Here is an 8,607-nt window from a genome sequence, read left to right on the forward strand (position 1 = left end):
TGAGCGACTATTCATTTATGCCCTAGGGAAGTACAGGAGACAGCCAATAGGAAACCAATTCAGGATCGATCCAAAAAGGCAGACTGAAACAAGACTCATCCTAATGAGGAAAGAACTCAATAGGGAAAACCCATCCCAATGTGTGTTGGGAGGGAACGGAAGCAACCGTCATCCACGAGGACGTATCTCAGCGGGGAAATGGCAGGAAAAGATTGACACTTTCTGCTTAAGGGGTAGACTCTACATGGAGAGATCGGACATACCCATATCTGCTTAAGGAAAAAAGACCCAAGCTGGCAAGACGCTAACAATTGGGGAGTAACATTGCTGGGGATACCCACTCGACTGAAGAATCACTTGTTGGGAAAACACCAACCTCTCCACCATGCTGATGAACCCAATCCTGAAGCCGATCCAATGGCGTGATGCTAAACTCTTTCCAACAACCCAACCTCGGCTGGTCACCACGGCCTGGGGCTAATGGATATGTTTGCAATGTTGATGCATGAGTTTTTTTGTTTTACACAATGCCCCATGATCATGGAAATGCTATGCACTAATGATGCGATATGCTATGCTTATCTAAATGACGAATGCATAAACACACGTCTCCTCCAGAGACAATACCGGGGAACTCCAGGAACTGTGCTGGGGAATGGTAAAGCGACTTCACCGGGAGGAAGACTCAACCAATCTTCAGATAGGATAAACCCTGCTTTGGAGAATGTCCGTTACTCCGTTGGGGATAACCCACGCGATCCATAGGTAGACTCAACTCAGCTGAGGATGCAGATATTAGTCTACTACAAAAACCCGTCCAATCCACTGGTAGGATGAACTCTGCTGGAGAGATAAATGCTACTCCACTAGGGACGACCCAACCAATCCATATGTAGGAGAATCACTGCTGGAGATGTATTTCATGAGACCCGCTCCACTCGGGGAACTTGCTGAGGAAAAACCACACCATTCTGCTGAGGAGAACAATCCTAGTGGAGAGAACAACTATAGTGGCGAGAGTGACAACTCTGTTGAGGATGATAACACGTCATATCATACTGGAGATGAATTCCCACAAACCTGCTTGGGATAAGCACTCACGGCCATACTGGAGATGATAGCATCACAAAACCAATTGTTGGGGGACACACCAACGGTCTACAGATAAACTCCACTGGGGTGCTCCCGAGGAAAATAACTGTCAGGCGCTCAGCGGGGATTCTCAACTGGGGAAATCTGCAAGCATAGGCCTGCTGGGGAGAAGCAATCCTTAGATCTGCTGGAGAAAGAAGGTACTGTCTACAGGCATCTCTGCAGGGGAAATAACTCTGATAGCTTCAATACTGACTTGGGCTGGGGACGTGATAACCTTCAGGCTTGCTGAGGAGACAACGATCTCGAATCTGCCAGGGAGATCACACTCTTAATCCTCTGGGGAGATACAGCTTGTTTGACACGGATATCGGTCGACTCGTCGCACACTGGTATCCATCATCCACCCATAGTGTTGACTTTCCACTTTTAAGAACTCCCAGACTCTTCTGGACTTTTCTGCTCCATCATCTTGTATTCCCAACTCGTTCGTACTTCACGGAGGTTGAACTCTTGGGATTCATACATACTTTCCAATCATCAGACTTTGAAGAGTCTTCTTGATTAATTTTCCAGGACCGTCGTCGTAATCCTTCACTGCCTTTTCACCGTTCAACTATCCCTTGCCCCTGATTCGGCTCTGCAGGGATCGTTAGATAAAAGAACGTGCCCCAGGTATGCCCCATGATAAGGCTCAAACATCACTCTACTGGGGATGCCCCACGTCGTAGTTATTGACGGGAATAGTGACAACAGCAATTTGATCATTAACGGGGACCCCCTCTGGTGAAGCACGACTGGGTGGCAGAATCATGGCTTCCTGTCTCTGGGCTAAGGCACGCAGCTCCTCTTGCCCCTGAACGACCCCTTGCATCATGGTCATGAACTGGGCCATGTTTGCCCTCATCTCAGCCAACTCAGTCTGAACCTGATCCATACTCCTCTGATGATTCGATCTGGTTGCGGTGCGGTGTGGACGACAATCAGCAATCCTGTCTCAGTCAGGAACCAAAGTGAGAAGTCTCTCCCAAACACGTCTGCAATGCAAGGATGTTATGTGCATGATATGTGTGATATGCATGATATGCATGATATGGGTACTATTTTGTCATGAATGATCCTGATAAAGGATATGCGTATGCGAGTTAACTTTTTTCATGCATTACTATTTTTTGGAAAATAAACATGCTATGATGCAAATGATGGAGCCAAGACTGGCAGGAACTGGCATCTGAGGAACCATCTGAAACCCCAAAGTCATCTGAGGAGCTGGCATCTGAACCCAAGTCTGAAGAACTGAGCCACCATCTGAGTGAGCACCCACAGATTCAGCCCAGGGATCCGAAATAAACGGAACCCTCTTGATCAATACCAGGGTCAAACCTCCGGCGTCCAGAAATATAACTCGTAGTCACCATCAGTACCAGGAGTCACCAACTGTACCTGTTAAAATGATCAAACCCTTCCCCACTCACGGGTGTCGTCTAGGCCAGGGTAAGGTCGAAAGAAACGCAGCATAAATAACCTTTCGCAGAATATCATCCTGTGCACACCCGATGTATGCACTGATAATATCCCACCAGGGTCTGAACTGCTCGTGATATCAATGTTCCGCTAAGTGGCGCCATACCACCCGCTTCCCATGAATCACTCTATTCCTAATCATCCTAGATTTTCACTCATGGTCTGGGTATTGGACCTTTTACCTCAACTGACTCCCCCCCACACAGAGAAAAACAGACAGCCAGCCAGTAATGAATAATGAATATGAATGCAAACATCAATGCACACAATCAATGCAAACAATAAATGTACATATATACAATGAATGCAATAAAATACAACAAGCAGAAAGCAACCAAAACCCTAATCCTAGAGAGCGCTAGGAGAGACTCGCTCAGGGAAGATGGACCAGCAGAGGTCAACTTCTCTATGTCCCCAGCAGAGTCGCCAGCTGTCGCATCGCGCGAAAAACCGGCGGGAAAACATGAACAACAGAGCCGCCACCGTGCGTTATTTATCCCAAAAGAGGGAAAGGAAACGCTCAGAGTAAACCTAGGAAAGAACATGGTCTCGCGACCAAAGAGAATGGGTTCGGGAGTCGGTTATGCGAAGGGAAGGTATTAGCACCCCTACGCATCCGTAGTACTCTACGGGATCCACGCACAAAAGGAAGGAATATTGGTTGCTAAACACTGCTCAAACTCACACACACTGGCCGAAAGAGACACAAGAAAACTGACTGAAACTGACTCGGCAGGATGTCGCATCCTGGGCCTACTTAGTCTATCAGGCATAGACATCAGAGTCGAAGTAGTTCGGACTGGGGAGACGACACATGCTCGCTAGGATGTCGCATCCTATGCATACGTATCTTCTCGGACGAGAGAAGAATCAGAGCATTCGTAGCTCGGCTGACACGCACACAGACAAACAAGACACAGGCAAAGGCAAACGTGGAGCCCGACTGCCAATCACTGGACTTATGTCAGCATCCGTACCTAAAACACACGCAAGAAGGCAAACATGGAGCCTGAATGCCAATTGCTGGACTTACATCAGCATCCGAACCAAACACACGCACACTGGAACCCAAATGCCACTCGATGGACTTACATCAGCTTCCAAGCACACAACAACACAACAAGTTAATAGGGAGTCGGGGACTCGAGCCTATAACTGTCAGACAACACACACAAAAAGAAAAAGGGCGCCCGGAGAGATCAGCTCAATCTCCTGCCTACATACTTCATCTGGTATGAAGATCAGGGCGATGTAGTTCCCCTACAGAGGGATAAAGGACTAGCCTAACCAGATAACAGAGGGAGACACAACTAGGGAGACTACGACTCGAGCCTAGATGTTATCATGCAAATTCGTCCCTAAGTTAAGGTTTCTAGCTAACTGGCACAGGGAGCCAGCCTATCCTAATCATGACTTGCACAGGGAGCAAGCCACACACACACTTAACTTGCACAGGAAGCAAGCCAAGCAAAACCTAACTTGCACAGGAAGCAAGTCTAAACTAATCCTAACTTGCACAGGAAGCAAGTCAAACAATCCTAACTTGCACAGGAAGCACACGCTATACACAAACAAGTGGCTCAAACAAGGGTTAGGTTTTAGTCGAGGGGTCATATCAACCTCAACAAACAAACCTCTGGAATGGGGTGAGTGTTGCTCTTAACCTTGCCATTGAGGGGCTAAGGTGAAGCAGATGAAAGGAGATGAGGGGTGTGCCTCATTGCTTCTATCCCTGACCTGGGAGAGCATTTGACAAGAATGTGTGGGTTCAGAACGTGGGAACCCTTCTACACATTTAAAACTGACTCAACTGTACAATTGTACAAGATCTTGGGTTTGTATCTGCAATGCATCAACACAGTGGTGTGAGCAAAGCAGATGACACACTGAATAGTGGGGGATAGATTGCATATCCCTACCTTCCACCAATTGCCTCTTCACTTAGGAGGACTTTTGACTCTATGCAAGGGCAAAAGTAAACAGTCACAAACATTGCCTCTTAAGGAGGACTTCAGACAGTTGCCTGGCCAAGTAACAGGCCAGGTCTTCCAGACTACATGAAGTAAAAGAGACATACCTCAATGCAAATTGCTTATACAAGCAAAGCAAAGAAAAAAGTTCACAAGGAACTAAAAGCAACTAAAGTACCTGAAATCAGTCAAGCACAGTTAGTATACAAGTCAGAGTTAAATCAAAATGAAACAGACATCAACCAGTCAACACAAGCAAGTGAATGTGCAAGGCACAAGGCTTAAGGCATGTGAGCCAAGCCACCTACAAAACAAACAAGTTAGACAATGATATTCAAGCAAGCTCAATCAAATTGTAATGATCTCTTTGAAGCATTTGTAGCTTAACCTGAAAACATAAGCTCAAAAGTGAGTACCAGGACCACTAGGGCAAGCCTAGGGTCAAAAATAAATGAGAAAGTCAAAACAGCAAGGGATATCCAATCAAAGTCAAGTTTAAACATTCAAGAAACAAACTCAATTGGGTTCACATTCATATCAATCACTATCATCATTTCATGAACCATTTAGGTCAAAGTATGGCAAACAGAAGCTCATAGAAGTCAACAGCAAGACTTGCATCAAAAGCAAACTAAAACATTTCCAAAAATCACCAAATAAAACATGGTCAATCCTAACACATAGCATGGTAAGCATGTCAAATTTCATCTCATTTGGATGAGAGGAAGGCAGTAAATGAAAATCATGAAGTCAACATAATTTCAAGTATGCACAATGAAGGACAACAAACATGGGTCAACTTCAAAAAATCATATCAAATTGAAAACAGATGAGAAATGAATGAGATTAACACCAATGCAAAGCTCAAGATGTCTAGTTATCACATATGAAATTTCATGATCATTCAATATGGTATGAGGATTTCACAAAGGATTTGGCATCATGTATCACACAAAGTCAACAATTGACTAGGCAGGGAAGAAAATTCTCAAATAAATGGAAAACAGCATGATTAAATCCAAGAAAATTCACACACAAACTAGACATGTAAGAGATCATTCATGCCAAATTTCAAGTTATTTGAAGGCCAGGAGACATGTGAACAAAAATCATGAATTTGCATAACATTGGTGTGACACAAATTGTCACACCCTAGTTCAAAAATTCATATCTAGCAAACCACAAATGATAAATGCATAAACTCTACATCAAAACAAAGATGAGTGAGTCTAGTTTCACCACACAAAAAATTTCAGGGGCAATGGATACATTCTCATTATTTCACAAACGTATTGGCACAAGGTATCAAATGTGCATACATGTTAGGAAAACAATTACCAATTAAAATCCAGCCAATGAAAAATTAATTAAAAATCATAATCAAATACTAGACATCCATGTGAAGATGATGGAAAAATTTTCATGATTTTTGGATGAATAATGAAGGAGAAATGAATTGTTGAAGTTGAGTGAATAATTGGATGAAACATGATCAAATAACATGGCATAATGGTCAAAATGGTTGACTGAATGGCAATTTGGTAATAAGGCGCGTCACTAACTTAAACACTGCGTTTTGGCAAGGAGAATGGAATGTTCTCATTGGTCCAATTCCAATGGAACAGTGACTCGGCCAATGGAGCTCAAATTCTGGGTTTCTAAAAACCCTAGGGTTTAACAGCATGGTTTCACGTTGATCACAGCAAAATGGATTCAAAACAAATGCTACAAACCAAATGGCAACACAATCAAAATGCTCATGCAACATACAGCAATCAACAGCCAATCATGTTCAATATTTCTGGGCAGCCTTAGGGTTTTAAAACAGCAGCAGTATTCATCATCATCATGCAACTTGAAATTTCGAAATGTCCAGAAATCCATGGCAAGCATATCAATAGCATCATCAGACATCCAGCAACAAGAATATAGCATCAAATTTCAATAAATCATTGCAAGCATGGCAAATCGATGGAAAACACATTTGTACACAAAAATGAAAACTCAGATTTAACACAGCATGGTCAACCATTTAGCATGATTCAAGTTGCAATGGAACAAGCATGGGAAGAACTACAAGACACATGGCATTAATTTGAGAAAAGTGGAACTCGAAGTCTTACTTGAATCTGAAGAAAATGGTGAAACAGGGCTTCTTTTGGTGATACAAGTGCAAACAGATGAAGACAATGGTGTGTAATGATGGATGCTTGATGCCTTTTTGCTCAGCTATGCATGAAAATGTCCAAATCGTGTTTTGCCATTGTTGGAGCTTGGTGAAAACAGAGTGAGAAGGAGGCTGCACAGGTGATGAATGGTTCTTGCAAAAGGCTTCAGATGATGTCCATATGATGGAACAATGAAGAAAGGCTTGAGGGTTTTGGAGCTTTGAGCAGAAAAATCTCAAAATGTGAAAAATAGCCTTGAGAGAAAATGAGAGAGCTTGGTCGTGTGTGGCTGCTGCTAGGTTTCTCCAGTGATGAAATGGATGATGAAATAGCAATGCCAGGTTCAGTTCGTTGAGAGTTCTTGAACAGATTTTGGAAAATGCATAAAATGTGTTTTTTGAGCAAAAGTGAGTGAATGAGTTCTGTTGGCTTGATGCAGCTTCTAATGTTCTCAATTGACAGGAAATGATGTCTTAATCTTCTGTTGGACAGTACAAGGCATGGCCCTTTTCTTTGGAGTCTTGACAGCTTTTCTTCATATGCAAAAGCAAGGTGAACGAGTGATTTTCTGTTGCAAAGTGTTGGCTGCTCTTAGGGTTTGTCCATGACAGAAAATGATGGAAAATCCTGCTGTCTTGTGGTTCTAGGCATGGTTGTGGGATGTGTTTGTTGCATTTGTCCTTTTCTTCCCAATTTCAAGCAAGCAAGCATGGCCTTTTCCTGTTGGTTTTAGGCTGCTACTGAGGTTCTAATTGACAGCAAATGAGGTTTAAATTTCTGTTTTAGAGAAGTACAAAGCATGGTTCAAATGCAAGTATGGATGGATATGGTGAATTTGTACTTTTGGTCAAATTCCAAACAAGCTAGCATGGATACATGTGTACTGCATAATTTGACTTGGCAAACACATTTTAAATGACATTTCTGAGCTATTTCAATTGGCCAAGTGGTTTAAAGAATGATAAATCAAAAAGTCAAACATTGGTCAAACTTGCATTTAAATGAGATAAGTCAAAAAATGCCATTTTGATTGGTGAAGTTTTGGCACATGAAATTTATATTTTTGGAAAGAGGGGATCAAATGTGACTTGTAGGAAAAAACCCCACCAAAATTGGCCAAACGGTTTGAGAGATATGGCCTTTTGAAGTTCAAGATTTTCTGAAATCGATTCGATCATAACTTGCCAACCACACATGGGAATTGAGAGTTCTTGGACTTTTTGGAAATGGGAGAACAAGATCTTCAACTTTCATGTTGGGCAAAAATTCATTTGAAGCTTGTATCATGATGTAATTTTGAGGATCAAGACTTTCCATTTTTAGTAAGTTTTAGTTACAGGTCCAGTTTCCATTTTTGGAAATTTCTGATCTGGCTTCAAATTCTTCCATGATGGTGTTTGACATGATATATGAGGACTATATGGACATGAATGAGACCTCTCAAACCAATTTCCATCATCAAATCACTGATTAAATGGACAGTTGACCAACAGTTGACTTTTAGGGTTTCTGACTGACTGTGCATGAACTGATGACTTCTGAACATCCAATCCTTGACTTAAACACTTCAAATGGACCTCCAAGTCATGTGAACATGTTGGACAAACCCTAGGGCTTTGGCTCCTTGAGAATTGTGCCTGTTTGCTTGGTTGACTGATCTCCTGATCAGTTTGACCTAATTTCTTGATTGGCTTGCACTTGAGGCAAAAGAGGCAATGCAATGCTATGCAATGGACCATGATATGCTATGACCTAATATGAAAATGTATGTACAATGATAGGTGCAAATTTGAGGTGCTACAGCTGCCCCTATTCAATCAGCTGGGAACCCGAATGGATGAGAGCAACGGCTG

Source organism: Lathyrus oleraceus, chromosome 1 (assembly GCF_024323335.1).
Source record: "Lathyrus oleraceus cultivar Zhongwan6 chromosome 1, CAAS_Psat_ZW6_1.0, whole genome shotgun sequence".
NCBI classification, from domain to species: Eukaryota; Viridiplantae; Streptophyta; class Magnoliopsida; order Fabales; family Fabaceae; genus Lathyrus; species Lathyrus oleraceus.